General features: G+C 40.8%; 1 long non-coding RNA gene and 1 other non-coding gene across 2 annotated transcripts in view; one reads left to right on the top strand and one right to left on the bottom strand.

Annotated features, from left to right (window-relative positions):
- The first annotated feature begins 332 nt into the window (after positions 1-332).
- LOC141418921 (uncharacterized) overlaps positions 333-21,712 on the top strand; it is a 518,407-nt gene continuing 497,027 nt past the window's right edge. Inside the window, exon 1 of the long non-coding RNA XR_012443587.1 lies at positions 333-766. This is a non-coding gene — a long non-coding RNA (uncharacterized lncRNA). The remainder of the gene's footprint in view (positions 767-21,712) is intronic.
- LOC141419124 (small Cajal body-specific RNA 3) lies at positions 12,405-12,537 on the bottom strand. The gene has a single exon (XR_012443784.1).

Genomic DNA, 21,712 nt, shown 5'->3' with positions numbered 1-21,712 from the left:
TGGAGTAGCTAAGAGTGCAAGCTTGAGCCACCATGTCAGCACAATGCATTTAAGCTAAAAATTTAAACTATTTATCCCACAATGCACTGGACTGTGAGAGCAGGGTTTAAGACAGCAGCAGGATTGCACATAGCTATCACGTGGGTAGGAACCAATCCTAAATCATCTCATTTTGGTCTGTTTGCAACAAAACCTCCTGGGAAATAAAGTGTCCCTTGTCTTGTGGGACCTACGCAATGGCTTGTGGGAAATGTAGTCTCACGCAATCCAGTCACCAGCATCATCCATAGCGCAGCTCTTCCGGGTTTCTTCTGCGCAGGCGCTGCCCCGCCCCCACCTTCCTCCCAGACGTTCCCGACCTGAGGCTCTCAGGAAGCTGTGGCGGGGTCTGCGAGTTCTTCCACCGAATCCCTGAAGTTCTGTGCCAGGGTGAGAGAGAAACCATCTTTGGGGACCATGGAGTGCAGGACCGGCGACCCTGAGGAGGTGTTGGCAGAACCATAGGTGTCCTCCTATGTGTCCCTGACGCAGGTGATGGACGGAGCCCAGCTGGGCTGGGAGGGACTGTCGCAGCGGCCATGTATGTGACTGCTCCCTGCATTGTGACTGCAGCCAGGAAGGCGCAACTTGGAGTAAAGCCTTTCCTCACATCTAGTGGCTTCCTCATGGCCAGCGCATGTCAGTGGCACAAGGCAGATCTTTGTCTTGTGGATATGTAGAGGCACTTCTTTGGAACCATCACGGGGACGGTGTCCCCAAGTTCCAGGTACATTTTTTTAATAAAAAATGCTGAGTTGTAGCATGCAACTCATGAAAAGAGGAGGAATTACTGTGGGATGAGCCTCTGGAGTCCTGTGGGAAAGTAATTAGTTCATCCTATAGCCCAAGTGATTTTTTTCTTTTTTGACAGTACTGGGGATTGGATGCAGGGCCTCGCAGCACTGCACCCTTGAACTGCACCCCCCTCAACCCCTTTTCCTTGTTAAATTTTCAGATAGTGTCTTTTTACTATAACTTTTTGTTTGCATGTTTAGCTGTAATGGGATTTGAACTTGAAGACTTTTAAGAAAGAAGCTTTACCATTTGAGCCATGCCCCAGTCCGCAAATAGTGCCTGCTTTTGCCTGGGGAAAGCCTCAGACCATGATCTTCCTCCTACCTCACCTTCCTTTGTAGCTGGGATTGAAGATATGTAGCCCCCAGGTGCATTTTTTTTTATAGTATGCTTTTTTTCTTTTTAAGTTATTGTGCTTTGGGCCCCGATGCATTTTTTAGCAAAGACATTATGTTTGCTTGCAGTATTTCTCTCCCTTTCTCTCTCTCTCTCTTTTGGTAGTAGTGGGGTTTGAGCTAGTAGCTAGGCAGGCACTCTTACCACTTGAGCAACCTGCCAACCTGGGCACCACTTGTCTTGGAGATGGGGTCTAGTGAACTATTTGCCCCCACTGGCCTCAAACTGTGATCATTATTTATTGCTATATCAGTTGACTATGTATTAATTTTCCCAACAATTTTTTTTCCTGGCCATTGAGGTTTGAATCGGGCCCTCATGCTTGCTAGGCAGGTGATCTTACCACTTGAGCCACTCTCCCAACCCTTTCCTTTGTTTGGTGAGATTTTTTGAGATAAGGTCTCTGGAACTATTTGCTCTGGGACTGACTGAAACCAAGATCCTCCTGTTACTGGAAACATGGTCCTGAAAATTACCCAGGTTCTTGCATCCAGCAAAAGAATTCAAGTAAGTGGCAAAGATTCAGTGAAAGTAACAGTAAAGTTTATTGGGAAAGGATTACACTTTCAACAGACTGAAAGTGGGTTTTCTCTAGAGTGAGAGCAAGGGGGTGGGGGAGGGGAGAAAGACACACACACACACACACACACACACAGAGAGAGAGAGAGAGAGAGAGAGAGACATAGACATTTCCTGTTTCTCATGCAGGGAATGGGAACAAACACTCAAAATGCTGGTCCCCATTTCTTAAGTCATTCTCCACCCACTCGAGGATCCTTGTAGCTCCTTAAACATCTCAAAGGAAAGCAGAAGCTGATAGCTACTGTTTATCTCCCTGTTCCTGTAACTTAGCTTCTAAAAGAACATGGGGGAGGACTGGCTGTTGTGGCTCTGTGGCTCTCCTGGTTCCAATATCAGAGTCTGTTCCTTAAAATATTTATTGAAAGAATATAATTTCCTTGTTCCCTCTTGTGGCCACTGTTTATGTCTAACTACTACCTGTCACTCCTGATCTCTATCACCTGAGTAGCTAGGATTACAGGTGTGAGCCACCAGTGCTGGCCTAATAAAAAATTTTATGTTCAATTTCTACCAACTAATGGATTTTGGGGTAGGTCTTCATTGAGGTCTTCATTACTTTTTCTGGTATAATGGATTATTTTCCTACAGACATGATTTTTTTCATCTTTACTTCTGGCTAACATGTAGAGTTTTCAGCAGGAGAATCAGAACCAAACAATGCTTGTTGACTCATGAGTCTGTTATCTCAGCTACACCTCCAGAATGTGTTTCTAAGACAAATAAAAAATGAACCAATTTCCAGTGACTTATTTGTTTATTCTTCATCTTATTTTACATAGTATTTTGTGAACTTTGTGAACTCTATAAATAATGATGGAATTGTAGAAATGAGTAAAACAGCTTGAGGGTAATGCACATAAATAAGCTCAAGTTGACTTGTAGACATAGGCAGCTTCTTTATATTTCTTTTTTGGTTAGTTCTGGAGTTTGAACTCAGGGCCACACACTTTCTAGGTAGGCACTCTACTGCTTGAATCACTTCACCAGCCATAGGCAGGTTTTAAAATGCTAAAAACATCTGTCAACACGGATGTACAATTTGTCTTTGCACTTTTTTTGGTGGGGAGTACGGTATTAAGGTTTGAACACCTTGTGCTTATTAGTCATGCCTTCTACCACTTGAGCAATGCCTCCAGCCCTTTTCCCTTTAGTTGTTTTTCAGGCAGGGTCCTGTGTTTTTACCTAGGTCACCATAATCCTCCTACATCCACCTCTTTTGTTGCTGGAATTATAGGTGTGCTGCACCACACCCAACTTGGTTTTTTAGATAAGGTCTTGTTAATTTTTTCATTCCTGCTTGCCTTGAATCATAATCTTCCTATCTCTGACTCCTGAGTAGTTAGGATTACAAGTGTGTGCCACCATGCCTAGCCCTCTCTCTGATCTTTCTGATGCCACGACAAGGGGAAGACACATTTGTTACTTAATTTGACTGTTGCCTGAGAAGAGAGCATGCTAACTTCTCATGGAACATAAAAATTTCACCAAAGGCTAACACATTACCTGGTTTCATAGATGGTATTGTGAGTTTTTCAGGACCAACTTGGAAATAGCACTGCAGTAGAAATGGTTATCCATTTCTAATGCAATACTCTCCTAATAAATTTTTCTGGAGTTTCTAAAGTAGCGTGGTCCCATGCAGCTCTTGGATGCACATATTTGATTGGTGAATAAATCCTAGAATATCTGGAGGACAGGCTGTTCAGTCACTCTGTACCTGTCTGCCATCCCACCTGCACATGTGCAGACTGTTCAAAGCTAAATTTCCTGGCAGTTCTCACTGCTCATTTGTCCTTTAGCCCACTCAGTGTTGTCACAGTTCAGCTATTCAGAAGCCCATTAATAACCTAAATGGTAGTCCGCATCCAAGGCCATTTGGTAATTTTGGAGCTACTGGTTTGACATTCTTTGCTAGTCCCTGTCACAGCTTTCTGAAGATGTCATCTCTGTTGCCCTGAATTCTGCTTTCCTGCTCCTTAACATAACTCAACCAAGTGCTCCATTCTGGGTCCCATTCTTCTCACTTTGTCTTTCTGGATGGATCTTGCTTTCTGTGGTCTACACTTCCTTACATGCAGCACCACAGCCACTTTGCCAGTGATACAGCCCTCAAAAGTGGGATTGTTTTCCTGGACTCCTCCCTCTCTGTCAGGTTTGAGTTTATCTGGTGTAAACTTGCACAACTTTTGTTCATTCTTTTCTTTTGTCCTACTGTTTGAATGCAGTGCAGATAGGGAGAGGATCTGATCATGCTCATGAATAAATATGGTAACTGGAGATGTGATTCCTGGTAAAACCTGAAGAGTGTGTTTGCACAGATCAGTGCATCTGTATAGAAAATGTGGCGACATCCTTAGGAGTCCTCTAGAAGAAAGCATTCAGGAGTTAGTGGGACACATTTGAGAAAAGGTCAGTGAAAAAATATGCAAATAATAAGAACCAGAAACACAAATTTTCATAATTTCTAACTTGTTTTGTTGTGGGAAGTTGCTAGCTGAGATACAGGACACTGAGGCATTTTTGTAGGAAGAAAAGCTTTATTGTGCCAGCACAGAATCAGTGGACTTGTGTCCAAAGCCTGAGCCCTAAGAACAAAGGAGTCTCACCTTATATACACTTGCAAGCAGGTTACAGAAGCAAAAGCAAGGTCTAATCCATAGATGGTTATATTTAATTTTATAGGCTACTTTACCCTAGTGCTACATGACTTTTTCCCCTCCCCAGTGCTACATGACTTTCCTCAAGTTTAGATACCTCAGGTTTTATCTATCTGCTATGTCATCCCTACCTCCCTGCTACTTTCTCAGGACTCAGGCTGAGTCTGTTTTCTTCTGATCCTCCTCCCTGCTACATTTATATAAGTTTCTCAGTGACTGTACTTGTACTTTTTTATTAAAATAGTTGTATGTAGCTCAAAGGGATCTGTCATGTTTTCAAACTGTTAATGACCATTTAATTTCTCTGCTATTTTAGCTATTTAAGAATGTATAACAAAAAATGAATGTTTGCACCAGCTATGACTATATTTGTGGAGTATACTGTACTTTTGAGGTGATAAAGAATAAAAAGAGACAGCTTCATAAGCTGAACATTTTAAATTCACAACTGTATTTTGAGACAGAATATCATCGTGAAATGTGCTTTACTATTCAGTTATTTTCAGCTGAAAGTTAAATCTAACCCTCCACACGCTTGCTAGTGACATTTAAAGTGTTTCAACTAGAAAACTTGCTGGCTTAAATAAAATTCTCATTACATGTCACAATTTTTAGGGTCAAGGAACTGGACAGAGTAGTATGGCTTGTGCTGTATATGTTATGGTGTTTCATTTTGTCTCTGGTCTGCTTCAGGACAGTATGGTCAGCTACACAATGTATCTTGTCCCAGTTGGAAGGTCACTAGTAGCATGAAGTTTACCCTCTGGCTACAAATTACTCACATTTTGCCAAAATTCAAAGTCTACTTAGCCTCTTTCAGTTCCTCCAGAGTTCTTTTTTTGACAGTGGTCAGAAGCTCGATTAAATCAGGTTCTGTTTGTTATCAGGAATTTGGGGGATCACATCGGGCTCTTATCTAAGGTCACAATCAAAGAATTGATCTGAGAGACAAGGAGTGTGTGGCAAAGCCAATTGAAGTGGAAAGTGAAAGTGATGCCATCAAAGGAGAAATGACGGGCTAGAGCCATGCAGCTCCAGAGCAGTGTAGTCTGGGGTCTCCCTGGCTTTTATGTGGTTTGAGCCAGTCTGATGGGAGAAACCTGGGTGTTTCTTCAGGTGGGGTTAAGGTGATTAGCAGATTTCATTGACAGCCAGATGTTATATAACTGTTTTCTGATTGCTCATGTTCTTCCCATCAATCGCTCTGTTGTGATTGTATGTGTGAGATGCCAGCAATATTCTTGAATTTTTAAGTAGGAAAAACACCTAAAAGTTTAGACAGGTGACAGGTGGGCTATACTGCACATGCCTTCAGAACTGGTTGGCATTGGTTATCACCCCACTTTGGAGGATGCAGAGGACCATAATAACTGTAATGTCAACTATGAAAGGGGAGTTTTTGGACTGGGGAGGTTTGGATCTTATCTCCCCTGCCAGTCTTCACATTAACCCTGTATGCCCTAACCCTTGCATCACAGTGGCCTGTTATCTCCCTGTCCATACACACTCAGCATACAATGAGAACAGTGGCATGAATGTGGTGGGCTTGGGGCTGTGGGAGGCACACTGATCTGAGTATTTATTCCCATCAAGCACCTGCATCAGTGTTTTGATTACAGCCTAGTCCTACGCCCTGGGAAAGATGCTTCATGTTTCTTCATTCTGCTCTCTGGACTCTTGCCATTCTCTGAGTTGATGTTATTTTTCCTTAAGAAATGCCTTAGTTTGCAGTTAGGAACCTTCTCCACCTATGGCTTACTTACAATAAGTTGAGTATCTAATGCCCCCTTTTCATTTGATGTATGTGTGTGTGTGTATTGATCTCAGGGCCTCATGAATGCTAAGCATACACTGTACCAAGCAATTTTCCCCCTGAATTCTGATAGGGCATATTTAGCCTACCGCTTTTGTATCATAGCACATTCTATCTTATGTACAAACATGGCATGGTTGACTACAATGTAGCTCCTCCCCGATGTGTATCCAAACAACTTGATTGCCCTGATCTTTTTTCAGCTTTTTATATTTCATTTGGGTGTTTGTTTTCAAAAAAGCATAGAACTTTTTGACCGCACAGTATTTACTAGTGTCTTTTTGCAAAGGTGCACAACTGGCTGATGGAAATGTTTTTGATCATTGATTTCACAATAGGTTATATTCATGTATAAAAATTGAAGCACTCATTTCTTATCTTAAAGGTGGTTAATTTTTAAATAGTTTATAGATGTAAATACTTTAAAATATAGAAATTTCAAAATGCCATGAACTTTGTATTACAGCTCTTCCATTTCCTGTTCCATGCCTTTCCTCCTGGGAAGAAATGCTGTTAAGTTTCTATGTATTATAGAAGAAATTCTCTAGGAATTCAATCAGAAAAGCACTTTACCCTAACTTAGCCAGCATTATGCTATTTTAGTTTTACTCTGGTCTTTGATATACTAACTTTAAATTGTCAAAAATATAATTTTCCTATATACTAGTGAAATTCTGTCTATTCTTTCTGTCCCTAAGTCATTCCCATCTACTTCACTGTTTCAAAGTAAGCAGCTTCTCTGCAGCTTGTGTTTGGCCTGTTTATCAGGTATGTTTGCATTGTACTTTCATGATTATATCTTATAAGTTAGTGAGAAGAATAAATTCATTTTCTTAAGCCCAGTGTAATTATGCCATTAGGGTGTGGAATGACTCTCACATCTACCAATGGGCAGTTTGGGACCTTAGGTGAAAAGCACATGCTCATTCTGTGATGCTGGATTTTTGGCCTTGTTTCTTTTTTCTGAGGGACAATCTGCTTGTCTAGGGTCCTGACAACCTGCTTAGTTCTTGGGACTTCCTACCTTAAGTGACTGTCCTTGTCTTCGTTCTTCAGTTTACCCTCCTGCCACTGTGCAGTTGATTTCTTTAATCAGAATGCTTGCCTAGGACAGAGTTCACAGTGGGATAGGATATCGTTAATCCAGCTCTCTACCTTCTAAGGGTCACGCTCCGGCAAGAAATGATCAATCACTTTGGAGGAAGCCCTACATTACTAAGGTCTAATACACTTCCCACCCATCCTGACTCAGGTCAGGAAGAGGTTGTGCTGCAAGGTGCATTTTTGATATAGTATGACAAAAATCTTAATGTAATTAAATGAACATGTTGAAATCTTGCATTGTTTTAGTTGCTGTTAATACATTACCAATACCTCCTGGACAGGTGATTGCAAGAGTTGTGTTGTGATGCAATTCCTTTTCTGTGTATTATTGGTCATTGGAGAGGTCTGGGGAAACCCAAAAAACTGTGTAGGTGGGGACAGGCATGTAGAGCAATAGCAGAGTTTGAAAACAGCACTACATGATCCCACTAAACTGACGTTTGAAAAATAGAGGTGTCCAGGTTCCATGCATGGAGATTCTGGATCAATAGAGCTGACACAGAGCCCAAAGAATATGTATTTTTAAATCTCCCTAGGTAATAAAGGCTGTGCAGCTAGTGGGAAACTATTGTCCAACAGGCCAAGTGACTTTGTCATTGATTATGATGAGAAACACGAGATATTATGGGAACCATATTTCCTAAAAGAAGCCAAAATAAAGTCATCTGGGAAAAAATGAATTTTTAATGTTCTACATACAAAAGAATGTAAAGAACCAGTTCTTCACCCTCACTCTCCCTACATTCTCTACCACCAAGGGAACTAACTGTAAAAATACTGTTCAATAGTTGTTGATGTATTGTCTATGTTGTATGCCATAGCATATATGCTATTTTATTCTTTAACTTGTGGGAAACAGGATAACAGAAAAGTGAGAATTATAAATTCTTCAGTAATGATAGATTATATATTAACCACAAATGATGTTTTATTATCATATTATTGTACTGGGGGTATACTGTGACATTTATAAAAGTTTTTACAATATATTGTAGTTGGAGTAACCACCTCTATCATTCTCCTTTATCCCCTTCCCCTGATTCCTGGAACAGTCTTAACAGGTCTCATTTTCCATTTACATACATGAGTACCTAATATTTCCACCATATTCAACCTCCTCCACCCTTTATCATCCCTCCTTCCACTGGTACCAACCCCTAGACAGGACCTGTTTTGCCTTCCTGTTCCCTATTTTTAAAAGAAAGATATTCTTGTTTGTTTAAGATAGCTATATAGAGAGTTTCACTGTGACATTTCCATGTATATATGTATTATAACTTGAATTATTTCATCCCTTCTATTTTTCTCCTTTCTACCTTAGTCCTCTTCTTATGATTTTAATAGGTTTAAAAATTCTATATTTATTCTTGTATAGAAAGTACATCAACCATATTCACCTTCTTAACTTCCTTCTTTTAACTTCCTGCTCCCGTTAGTGACCTTCCCTTAGTATGATCTGCTTTTCATAATATTGTTTGTATTTGTATTGGGCCATATTCCACATAAAAGAGAAAACATGTGCCCTTGGCCTTCTGAATCTGGCTAAGTTCACTTAAGATTATATTCTCCACTTCCATCCATTTACCTGCAAACAAAATTTTACTCTTCTTTATGGCTGGATAAAATTTCATTGTATATAAATACCACATTTTCTAAATCCATTCATTGGTTGTGGGGCATCTTAGTTGTTTCCATAACTTTACATTGTGAATAATGCAATAAACATGGGTGTTTATTGTTTTTGTTGTAACCTGACTTACATTTCTTCAGGTATATCCCTAGGAGTGTGCTGGATCATATAGCAGTTCTATTTTTAGTTTTTTGAGGCAGCTCCATATTGTTTTCCGTAGTGGTTGCATTAATTTACGTTCCCACGAGTAGTGTATGAGGGTTCTTTTTCCCCCACGTCCTTGCCAACGTTTGTTGTTGTTTGTGTTCTTGATAGTAGCTATTGTAACAGGAGGAGGGTGGAATCTTAATTTGGTTTTGATTTTCATTTCCTTTATGGCCAGGAATGTTGAACATTTCTTCATGCGTTTTTTTTTTTTTTGACCATTTAGACTTCTTCCTTTGAAAAAAGCTCTGTTCAATTCATTTACCCATTTCTTCATTGGTTTTATTTCTTTGAGCAACCTGTATATTCTGGTTATTAATCACTTGTCAGATGTATAGCTGGTAAAGATTTTCTTCCATTCTGTGGGCTACCTCTTCAATCTGTTGATCATTTCTCTTCATTGTTGTTGTGCAGAAAATTTTTAGTTTCATGTAGTCCCATTTGTCAATCCTTTCTCCTAGTTGCAGAGCCCCAATACATGAACTTTGGAAGGATAAACTCAAACTGTATTCAAATCATGGCTTTCTACCTCTGGTCCACAAGGATCCTGTCCCACTCACAATGAAAACTGTATTAATTCCAAACCGGTGGCTTATGCCTGTAATCCTAGCTACTCAGGAGGATCATGGTTCAAAGGCAGCCTGGGCAAATAGTTTGCAAGAACCTATCTTGAAGATACCTAACACAAAAAGGGCTGATGGAGTGGCTCAAGGTGTAGGTCCTGAGTTCGAGTTCCAGTACCACAAAAAAAAGAAAAAAATTGTTCAAGACCATAGTTTTCTATGACATACGAGCCAAACTCTTTCAAGTTGTGAGCTTCTGTAAAATAAAATAAAAAAAAGTTACCTAGTTCAAGATCCAATAGCAAGACAGAAGTAGGACAAACAATTCTATTCCAAAAGGGAGAAATAAGTAAATAGGAAGGTATAATTGGCCCAAAGTGACCCAACACACAGCAGGGCAGACATTATATCTTAACGCTCTGAGTCTCACATCTTTTGCACCTTGTGGCATTTCCCCTATGTAATAGGGACTACAAAAGGAAAAAACTTTTGCTAGAAATAGGCTTTCATGCTAACAATTTACTCTGCTTATTAATCAAGCCCACACTTTTCCCCCTTTCTCTACACACTGGAGAGTCCAAGGTTAACATCCTTTACTCTTCAATTAAACCAGGCAGTCTTCTAACCCTTACCTCTCCCTGACCACCAGAGATGTAAATCTGTCAGTCAAGACATACAGCGTTGGAGAGGTGATGCCAGGGCACCTGGAGAATCCAGGCTAGCACCTACTCTGCGACATACATTCCATCACGCACTCAAACTGAGTCCTTGGACTCCCCATTAAAAAGCAGACATTTTCTCTCAAATGTGGGATGACAGAGCTTTGAGGGGGTGACTTTCCCTGTCTTCCTCTTTGTCCAAGGAATAATAAACCTTACTCCTTTTCCTCAAATCCTGTTCTCATTTATGAATTGGTATTGAGGCAGGTGCTCTATCTCTTGAATCATGTCTCCAGATCTTTTTTCTTTAGGGTGTTGTATTTTTGCCCAGGGTTGGCCTTGGACAAAAATCCTCCTACCTATGCTTCCTGTGTAGTTGGAATTACAAGTGTGACCACCATACCCATCTTGTCTGTTGAGATGTGGTCTTGCTAACCTTTTGCTTTGACAGGCTGTCCTTGAACTGTGGTCCTTCTGATCTCTATCTCCTGAGTAGCTGGGATTATAGGCATGAGCCATCACTTCAAGCCTAGGGGTGCCTGTTAAAGGTCTCTACCACTTCCCAACATCTTGTTGCTAAGGACCAAGCCTCCAGTACATGAACTCTTAAAGGACACATTCAAGTGCTATCCAACCTATAACAAATAACTATTAATCCATTCATAGGAAATATTTATCTGCATGTTGTATATATGGGATACACTGGGCATATGTGCTGGAGATATAAAGGTGAAGAAGGTGCATGCTATTACGTTTAACTACAGAGGTGGAGCCAACAGTAAACAGATGATTATAATTACTATATTTTAATTATGATTAGATGATATTGTCAAAGGAGCACAGATCCATATAAAAACAAAGATCAGGGAGGTTAGGACATGGTAATTCAGGAAATCTGGTTCAGGGTTGATAGGTGCATAGGGATTAATAAGGTGAGTGGGAGTCTGGAGACTTTCAGGTAAAAGGAAGAGCAAATGGTTAGGCTCTGCAGCTCCAGGAGCTGGCACATTTCACAAAGGAAAGGAAGAACAACATGGAGATCATAAACATCTGTGTTTACACTCCATGTGCGAATGTCTATGTGGAGAATAGATTGTATGTCTGTCATAGATGAGGGACCAGAGTAGATTAGGCAGGATGGGTTAGGAAGCTACTAGTAGGTAGACAGAAGACTTTAGGGGCCTGAAAAATAGAGGAGGCAGCAGGGAGTGGATAGATGATTCATACCTGGAGGGTGGTAGGGACAGGACTTTGGTAAGACATAAAAATGTTCATGGAAATTCCAGTTTTCCACATGATTTACTATGTAGGTGTCAGTGACACTGCTGAGATTGAGAGTTCTGAGTAGGAGCAAGTTTGGGATTGGAAGCACTTAGGTGTACGAGTATCACCAAGTGGAGTTGAGAAGTGGGCAGTGTACTAGGGTTATAGTGAAAATGTGGATCAGTAGCAGAACAAAAGTTCTAGAGGCACAAAAAGTGATATACAGTTTTAGTGTGTGGAGGGTGTTGGGTCTGGAGACCTAAGGCAGATGGGTGAGTACCCCATCTCCCATAGAGAGCAGTATTATTCCTGCATCCTGCATCCTAAAGAAGAGATCCAGAGTCTGATAGATGTGCTGTAAGGCTGATGAGCCAAATGCTCTCAAGACTGTTCCTTTCCCCCAATAAAGGTGCTAACTATACCAGTTCACTTAAGAAAGGCTGTGAAATGCATGGCCAATGAGAACCCCACCCCCCAGAGTTAAAATGTCCATAAAAACCCCAGCCTTTACCTGAGCAGGGAGCTACCTACAGGCTTCCAGGCTCCACTGCACCTCTCTAGCTGTAGCCTTTCCTTTTTCTCTAATAAATCCTACTTTATACACCAGCTTTGGCTCATCATTCAGCTGCATCATGAGTCAGTTTCCTGGCCTGTGAAGGCAAGGACACTTGACCCTGGCCTGAAGCACTTCGACACTGGCACGTAACAAGGGGAATGATCTAACGTAGTCAGCTATCTTATGTCAAAGCCCTCCATGTTTATTTAGGATTGCTGCCTTCTGTAAACAAAAGGTATTTTCTCATTTGTCCACATGGTTGGTTCCTGCAAAAAATGATTTTGAAGCAAGAGATTAACCTCTTCTTGTTTTTAATTGTCAGGTTAAATGTAGGTTTTTCCATGTTTTGCTACGACCATAGTTTTAAAAACTTTTTATTAATAGAAATTGTCAAACACATGCAGAAAACAATATAATGCTATCTTCCAGCTCAATTACTGATACACAGCTATTTGTTTTATCTTGATCCCTAGTCAGCCCATCATGATTTTGGCACAAACCATTTCATTTCCTTTGTAAATATTTTAGTATACATCTCTAAAAGATAAAGATTCTTAAAAACAAAACATAAGCAGTATCATTATCACATCTAAAAATAAACCTGTAGTAATGCCTGAATGTCAAATAGCCAGTTGATGTTCATGTAACTGACTAATGTCCTCTTCTGCATACATTTGAGAGTATAACTTTCAGAGGCTCCTTTTCTCCCCAACTAACACCTTCCCAACTATTTATTTATTTCCAGCTATTTTTATTTTGTGATACTAGGGATTGAACTCAGGGCCTCATGCTTGCTAGACCTGGGTTTTACCATTTAATTGGTAGAGCCCAACTGTTTAAATTATTATTTTACATTTTTTTTCTAGAATAGATACCTCCTTTACAGAATTTTCCTGTATAATGTAATTCATTTTCTATTTAGTCCACATCTTCTTCCCATTGTATTTGTGACTTCTATTCTTTTTTGGGGTGGGGGTGGTGAAGTTTTATTTTTTAAATGCTTTTATTAGTATATGAGAGTTATGGGGGCATTTGTTGAGACGTTTCCAAATATACATATACTGTACCCTGGTTTGATTAATTCCCTCCATTAATCTCTCTCTTCTGCTACTGCCCTTTCTGAGATGACTTTGACAGGTATCAACATTCCATAGTCATACTTTTATAGGAAGTACCTCAACCATATTCACCCTTCTTTGCCCTCCTCATTTACCATCCCCTTAATATGACTTGTTTTCCATTCCTGTCATTAATTGTTTTAGTGTCTGTTCATTTTTCAGTGAGTTTTTGCCTTGATATTTTACCTGTAAATATATAGTGCTTTAACCAGTCGAACCCCCTCTATTACTGTTCTTACCCTTTTCTTCCTATCCTGTATCATTCAACAGTTTTCAGTGTGTTTTGTCATGTCTTGTTCCTACACAGAAGTGATGTATTTCAATATAATTCACTCCCTATCATTGTTTTCTTCTTTTCCTCCTCCCTTAGTCTGCTCTAACACTCCCACTTTTGGAAACATGTTTTACACACACACACACACACACAAAATCATGCTTGTATTTGTATTTGGATCTATCTTCCACATGTGAGAAAATATGTGAACTTGTCTTTCTGAACCTGTCTTACCTTGGTTAAGGTGATGATCTCCAGTTCCATTCATTTACCTGTGAATGACAAAATTTCACACTTCATGGCTGAATATTCCATTGTATAATATACCACACTTTCTTAATCCATTCATCAGTTGTAGGGCATCTGGGCTCTTTCAAAAGTTCGGCTATTGTGAACAATGCTGCATACCACTCCTAGGTGTTAATCAGAAGGAATTGACCATAAAGTCAATTCTTAAGTGCTGGAACACACAGGCATTCCCTTGAGGTCTAAGGAGAGACTACTGCTTCCATTTGTTACTGACCCCTGAACCAGCACCTGCGAACTTGTGAGAAATAAAAGTTCTCCCCTCTTCAGACCTACCGAATGTGACATCCAGCCAGATGTCAGCAAAGCCTCTTGGTGATCTTAGTGTCTGAAAATGTGAAAATCTCCTTCTCCTCTCCCCCATCAGATTGGGAAATAAACTCCTTTCTCAGGTTTACCAAGAGCCAGTACCATTCCTTAATTACTGGTTGTTGAATTCGTAGCGTACTGGGGCTTCTGTTTTATTGGTATTTCAGGTCAGTTGGTGCCGGACAGCACCAATTTCACACTTAATGTGAAATACAACCCTGGGAGGTTGGTTCCGGCTCTAGGACGCTGTCCAGCCGCTAACCGCCAGGGACCCCTGGGTCAGCGGCAGGGCCACGAGAACCGCGCATCACAGGCTTCCCACGGAGTTGTGCCTATCACCTTGAGCAGTCAGTGCCACACACGCACAGAGATGGAAGTGTTTGCAGAGAAGCCCCGCCCCACGCTCGAGCGCCCGCCAATCGCAGTGCGGGTGCGTCACCCGGGGGAGGGACAGCGGCGCGCGCCTTCCGGAGGGGGCGGTGCTCCTGCGGGGTCGCTGGAGATGCAACCGGGTGACGGCGTCTGCGGACCCAAGGAGAGCTGCGTAGCTAGAGAAGACGCCATGCGGTGTTCAGTCACCAGGAAGCAACCAGGCAGTACCCTGGCTGGGTGTGCCCCTCACCCTGTCCACGGAGCGGGACACGCGTGGTGGTCCGGCTGGTAGAGCGAGAGTGGGCGCTGTGGCTAGCGGGTCTGGGGTGTTTGCAGGCGGGGTGCCGCCCGGGGCCTCCTTCTGCCCAGGTGTGCTTAGACCTGGTGCCGGGAACAGCAAGGGTGGCAGGCGTGGGGTGACGTGTGGAGGGAGTGTGGAAGGTGCACGTTCCTCGCTGGGGTCTTGTAGTTCCTGTGCCTATTGGGCATGCTGTCGCATATTGCAAGGAGGCGGCCTGGATCCTGGTGTGGCTTCGCCAGTTTTCCATGATACAGCTGTTGTAGAAAACTTTACAGACAGTATGACTGACCAGTGAGAATAACACTCAAACCCAGGTGGTTGGAGGAAAGAAAGCTTTATTATGCTAGCGGGCCAGCACCTGGATATCTCCAAAATGGCGCAGGCCCCGAGCTCAGGGTGGTTGAGGTTTTTATACTGAGAAAAGCAGCAGCAGCAAGCAAGCAGGGAGTGCAGAAGGAGACTTGGCACTTACCTGTTCAAGGTTACAATATATCATGTCAGCACAGCTGTGGAGGAAGGCCGTCCGCAGTTTCTAGCAAGATAGCTGGATGCAGGGGCCCGGGCTAAGGGAAAGGGCTTTACTCATCTTTGATCCTTTCCTCCAGCTTTGAACTTTTTCTGGGGTTCCTTATCACAGCTGTTGGTACTCTTTCCTTGCCCTCCTAAACTTTCTCTGATGCTCTCTTCCCACCACAGTGCGAGAGAGCGGTTCAACCTACCGCTTTCAGCGCGGGTTCCCGGGCCTGCAGTTCGCAGGCGGTAGAAGGAGTGTGAGTGCGTGGGAACTACTGATGATGTTGAAATGATTTCACCTGTATTCATTAGCGCATCCTTTTCATTATTCAGTTCTTTGTGCTGATTTCAGATGTCTTTATTATAGCCAAAGTTTAAAACAACAGAGTGCTTTTTTTTTTTTTTTTTGCGGAGTCTGGCCTCAGACGTCTGTCCTCCTACCTACCGGCTGTGACACGTCCTGCATAGCTAGGATTACAAGTGTGGGCCACCAGTTTATTGATTCAGATGGGAGTCTTGCTAATTCTGCCTGAGCTGGCATCGAACTGAAATCTACCTCCTGAGTAGATGGGATTATAATCTTGAGGTGCCTGCTTTCTTGACTTCTGTTACCCAAAAACTTATGAAAAAATATTCCATGTTTATAGGTTCAACTTGTCACTATCATGTTTCCTTGCTTCTTAGATATAATTGATTGTCAATTGTGTAAGTTATTTTAGGGAATAAAAGAAATCCATGACACACATTTATTAAATTTCAGAAACATTAATATGTGAAAAAGCCCAGGGAATAGATGAAGTTGCTTATCCAATATAAATTATGTACGTGGCATTGCAGCATGTAACACTTGCCACCTGCTTTTATTTATTTTGGAGTATCCTTGATTTGGAGCTATCCTTATTCTCCCAAGTGCTCATTTACTTCTTACTGGGATGTTCTTGCTTTTGGCCTTGTGTTTTTTTCCTCAATATACAAGTTTGCCTTGGCAGTCTTACACATTGATGTTAACTGGCACTGCTTTATAGTTGAGTTTCAGACCTGTAGTTGACCTTTCCCTTCAGCTAGTTAAACAGTGTGTCACAAAATCAGGATTCTCTCACCCTTAGTCCACCTAACAGGTCCTCCTGACTTAGAAATCTTAGTACCTTTGACTTCACATTCATCACTGCTCTCCTCATTCTGTTATTTTTCAAAGATATCAGGTTTTCTTTTCAAAAGTTGTATTTTTTATAGCTGTGCAACAAATTTCCTTTATACTGAGGCAGTCTAATGTTTATCATCTCATATTGAGGGTCAGGAATCTGAGTATGGCTCAACTGTGTGGTTGTAAGTCAGGATCTGTCAAAAGAGCAATGAAATAAAGGGTCATTGGAACTTGGAGAATCTACTCCCAAGCTCAATCATGTGGTTGCTGGCAAGTCCCAGTTCGTTGTGATTTCTGTAGGCCACAGAACATGGTAGCTGTTTTTCCCTAGAGCAAGAGAGAGGGACCATCCAAGACAGATGACGCCTGTGTCTTTTATGACCTATCTCAGAAGTGACATACCACCTATCTTACCCTTTTCATCACATAGACCAACCTGATATACTGTGGTAGGAGAGGTGAGGATCAGATGGGTCATAGTGGAGGCTTGGTTACTATAATAGTTTTGCTCCAGGAATTTTTTTTCCCATTTCTGTCACCTTAGACCATGCTTGAAGTGTTTGTGTGTGGTGCCAGCTAGTGTGCTCCAATTCCATCTTCAGTGATGATTTTCCCTTATGCACACTTTTGTGGTATTGTTATTCCTCTGCTTAACTATCATTTTATCTCTATTAATTACATACTAATTTCTTTCTGACTTGTCCTATGCTAAGTGCTTTATATGTATTAACTCATTTAATTATTTTTACAATTCTGTGGGGTAGATACTATTAGTCCCAGTTTGTGAACAAGGAATATGAGGTTCATCCAAGAGGTTAAGTAATTTGCTCAAGATCACACAACACTCAAAGAAGAAGCTAGGATTTGTACCCAGATGGTCTACTGCAGATCTTGCTTTTGTTCAGGCTCTTTTAGCCTATTCATGGCTTCTGTAGTGTGGCCATGCCTTATTCCTTGACTTCATGGCTTTCTTCATTATTTATCCAGTAGGTAAATTAGGCTACTTTCATCACTGTGTTTTGTTGGTATTGCTCATATTCTTGGTTTGGAATAATGTCCTTGCTTCTATTTCTACTTAAATTTCTCAATCACTTGTCAAGGCCCACTTTCTCCCTAATCATTCCAAGTTATGAACATTCTTCCATGTTCCTGTGGAATTTTGTCTCTAGCATTCTTAAAATATCATGTTTTGAAGTTAGGGTTGTTTCAATACCTTTATTACCTGATAATATGGACATTATAAGATTAGAGACTATCCCTAGAGCAACTGCTATAAATCCATTATACATATTAGATGCCTAATAAATATCTGGTGAACTTGCAGGTATTCCAGGTGTGTAGAAACATGGGGAAATACCCTGATTGGAAGTCTTGGATATCAGCCTCAGCTCTATAGCTCCCTGATCTTGCAATTTTGGACAAGCCACTGTCAACCTAAATAACCAAAAAGAAATCTCTGAAGAATAATGATACTCATTTAGGAACGATAGAGTGTTGCAATGGGAATATGCCTGACATAGTAAACTATGAGCCTATTCAAAGCAGTTGAGGCAAGGGGAGTTTTTTTTTTTTTCTCATTGGCAGTGCTGGGGTTTGAACTGAGGGCATGATGCTTGCTAGGCAGGTTCTCTACCACTTGAGCCACACTCCCAGCCTTTTTTACTTTAGTTGTTTTTCAGCTATGATCTTGAGTTTTTGCCTAGGCTAGCCTGGACTATGATCCACCTATTTATGCTTCCTGCATAGCAGATATTGGTTGAAATGGGGTCTCAATAATTGTTTGTTCAGGCTGGCCTTGAACCATGCATCTTTTGATTTCCACCTTCCAAGTAGCAGGATTACAGGTGTGAGCCACTATGGTCAGCTAAGGGGAGGTTTTTAAAGCAAAAATGTGGGAAGTCACACAAGATATTTTAGAATTCTCCTTGACCAAAAGGCTTAATAACAAGGGTAGCGCCATTCCAAGATTGAACAGACAGTTGCTGGGCAAATGTCCTTGCAGAAGTATTTTTTGCAGTGACCTCTGCAACATTCTGGTTCAGATAAAGTTTTTTGTGATAGTACCGTTAGGCCTGAGAACCCTTCCTTCATAGCCTCTTGACTTTTGTTTATTTTTTGTAAGGGTTAGTGCAAGTGGCTCCATTTTGATTCTGGCAATGTTAATATCACATTATCTTTCTGGGGCCTTAAGATGAAAGTTGATGTGGTAGAATTGGTAATAGTATAGTTGGTAGACCATAAAATCGATGAGATTTAGGAAACTGAAATGGAAAGGTAAAGAAGGTAGGATCAGTGGTGACTCAGAAATTGAACTTGTGGGAAATGGGAAGTTTGAGGAAAATGGGATCCCCTGACTCCTCTCCACTGTTTTTCTCACTGGCAGAGAAACTGTGTTGTGGCAAGACCGTCAGAGGGAAATAAAGGAAGATTACATGTTCAGATGACACCCTTTGGGTCCTCATCACCAAAACTCATGTCTAGTGCTCCTTGCATGAGGACAAGTACATGATAGACATTAATTAAATACAATGTACATGTTCATTTGCATTGATGTATGGCAGCTGCAGGTTGAAATGAAAAACATTTTATTTTTCAAGCAAGGAAGATATTTTACTTTGAAGCAGGAGGGAAGGAGCCAACAGAAACAGTAAGGACCTTTTAATATCATAGGATTGTGTTCTGTACAGAATGGGATTAGTTAGAGAATAGGAATTTTGTCTTTGAGACTACAGGGAACAAGAAGAGCTTAGTAAATGGGAGGTTGACTGGTTTTTACAATGGCTGATTTTTTTTTTCTTTTACAGAAGATGTGACACCTCATCACACATTTTCTTTTACAGAAGATGTAATACATCATCAGCTGTGAGGCTGATGGCAGTATACAAAGAAGAGTGCAGATGGAGCTTGGTGTGTTTGGGATTGTGTTAGGGGTGTATGTGTGTTATAAGTGTGTGTGAGAGTGGTGGGCTACAGAATGGGTGACATTAATCAGGACATGAAAAGAAAATATGGAGGGAGCTGCTCTTGTTTTCGATCTTTTTACAGTAGCCCCATGGGTTGGTAATTGGTATAGTAGGTTGGTTGGAGGGTAGGAGTCTTGTGCTTGAAAGGCAACGCTGAAATATTTAGACATGGAATGCAGAATGGCAGGGAAATATATTGATTAGGAGAGGGCTGCTGACCAATAAATGCAGTTGGCTTGAGATTTAAAAGTCCCAGTGAATTCCAAGCTACTTAGAACCTAATCCAAAATACTGGTGCTTCCTGTGTTGGGAGGCATTCATTATAGTTTTTTGTAGGCACTTTTACTAAAGTGAGATAATGGAGACTCAGTGGCTAGAATCTGGAATTATGCATGGGAGAAAGTCCTGACTCATTGCTTGCCAGCTCTGACGAGCAACATACCCATGATTTCTAAGTTGTAGTTTCTTTGTAAAATGGGGATAATATCTATCTTGCAGGGTTGGAATGAGGGAAGTGATAAGAATGTATGGGATGATGTACTGAACATATAAGCGCTTGATAAATGTTAGTGATGATGAAGGCCATTAATAATACAGCACTGTTACTGAAATGATTTGTCTGAGGGTGATATTGTACATCCTTTTACTTTGCCTGTTTCATCTGTGAACAAGGACTGGGAAGAGGGCTTGGTTTTAAAACCATTCAGTGATTGCAGAAGATCCTCCCAGTTATTTTTTATAGGAGGACCTTATTGTTCAGTTTAAGGTTTTGGTAATATCATTGGGTGACTTGTTACTGGTTGTTCTGTTTCTCTAAATTTAGACTACTTAGTTCTGATATCTTAGTCTAGAAATTGTCTTATGGAAGGGAAAGAGAGCTAACTTTATTGAAGACTTTCTACATGACAAGTACTTCATGTAGAATACCTCACTTAAAAAAATATATTTTCTCTTTAATCAAAATAATGTATGCTCATAGAAAAGATAAAATAGTGTAGGAAAAGTTTATCATCCTTTTTCTCCACTCCTTCCCTTTTTCTTTATTGAAGAACATCTGGGCTATTTCTGCTCCAAACACTTGTTTCTTTTGTCAGGGACTCATGCTTACTAGGCAGACACTCTACTACTTGAGCCACACTGCTAGTCCTATTTTTTTGTGTTGAGTATTTTCAACGTAGGGTCTCAGGAACTATTTCCCAGGGTTAGCCTTGAACCACGATCCTCCTGTTCTCTGCCTCCCAAATACCTAGGATTACAGGCATGAGCTACAAGCATCTGGCAATTCTTCTCTCTTTTGTGGTATTAGGTTGAACTCAGAGCTTCACGCTTGCTTGGCAGGCACTCTACCACTTGAGCCACTCTGCTAGTCCCTGCTTACAAACATTTTTGTACAGGTTTTTGTGTGAACATGTTTTCTTTTCTCTGAGATAAATGACTAAGAGTGTAATTGGCAGGTCATCTGGTAACTAGGTATTTAGTTTTATAAGAAACCGGCAAACTTTTCCAGAGTGGTTTCATAATTTTAAGTGATTTGATTTCATAAATAATTAAATTCACTCTTTTAAAATGTACAACCCAATGGTTTTTAGTACATTCACAGTTATACAAATACTTTAAATTATAGAACATTTTAATCACTTCAACAAGAAACCCCATAGTTCTTAGCAGTCACTCCCCATTCTTTCTCCCCCTGTCCTCTGTTAACCACTAAGCTACTTCTTGTCTGTATGGATTTGTCTTTCTGCACATTTCTAATAAAGTAAATCATGCAGTATAAGGTCAATGATGACTAGCTTCTTGCATTAGCATAATGTTTTCAAGGTTTATTTATGTTGTAGCACCTATTGATACTTCATTCCTCTTTTTTTTTTTTTTCCTTTAGCAGTACTGTGGTTTGAAATCAGGGTCTTGTATTTGCTAGGTAATTGCTTTGCCACTTGAGCCACATCTCCAGCCCTTTTTGCTTTGTGTTATTTTTTAGATATGAGACCATGCTCCTCTTACTTATGCTTCCCATGTAGCTGGGATTGCAGGTATGTGCCACCAATTTTACTTGTTGAGATGGGGTTCTTGGTAACTTTTTGCCTGGACTGGCCTTGAACCATAATCTTCCCGATGTCCACCTCTAATGTAGCTGGGATTATAGGCAGG

Source organism: Castor canadensis, chromosome 18 (genome assembly GCF_047511655.1).
Source record: "Castor canadensis chromosome 18, mCasCan1.hap1v2, whole genome shotgun sequence".
NCBI lineage: Eukaryota > Metazoa > Chordata > Mammalia > Rodentia > Castoridae > Castor > Castor canadensis.
The sequence above is the reverse complement of the archived record's forward strand: the minus strand, read 5'-3'. Positions and strand labels throughout refer to the sequence as shown.